Source organism: Lupinus angustifolius, chromosome LG03, assembly GCF_001865875.1.
Source record: "Lupinus angustifolius cultivar Tanjil chromosome LG03, LupAngTanjil_v1.0, whole genome shotgun sequence".
Lineage (NCBI taxonomy): Eukaryota > Viridiplantae > Streptophyta > Magnoliopsida > Fabales > Fabaceae > Lupinus > Lupinus angustifolius.
In genome coordinates, this window is record NC_032011.1 from 13,628,484 (window position 1) to 13,628,850 (window position 367).

Below are 367 nucleotides of genomic sequence, written 5' to 3' on the forward strand. Positions count from 1 at the left end.
TCTTCCACTATCCAACCTATTGCAAAAGGAGGTGGTCTTTGATTTTGATGAGAAATGTATGGAGGCATTTGATTGCCTCAAGACAGCCTTGACCACCACTCTTATTATCCAGGCACATGATTGGACAGTCCCTTTTGAGCTGATGTGTGATGCTTCTAATTATGCATTAGGGGTTGTCCTTGTCAAAAAGTGGACAAACTGCATACGATAATTTATTATGCTTCCAAGTCTTTAGATGCTGCACAAGCAAATTACACCATAACTGAAAAAGAGCTTTTAGCTATTGTATTTGCTCTAGATAAGTTTAGGTCTTATTTGGTTGGTTCTAGAATTGTTGTTTTCACTGACCATGCAGCTTTGAAGTTCC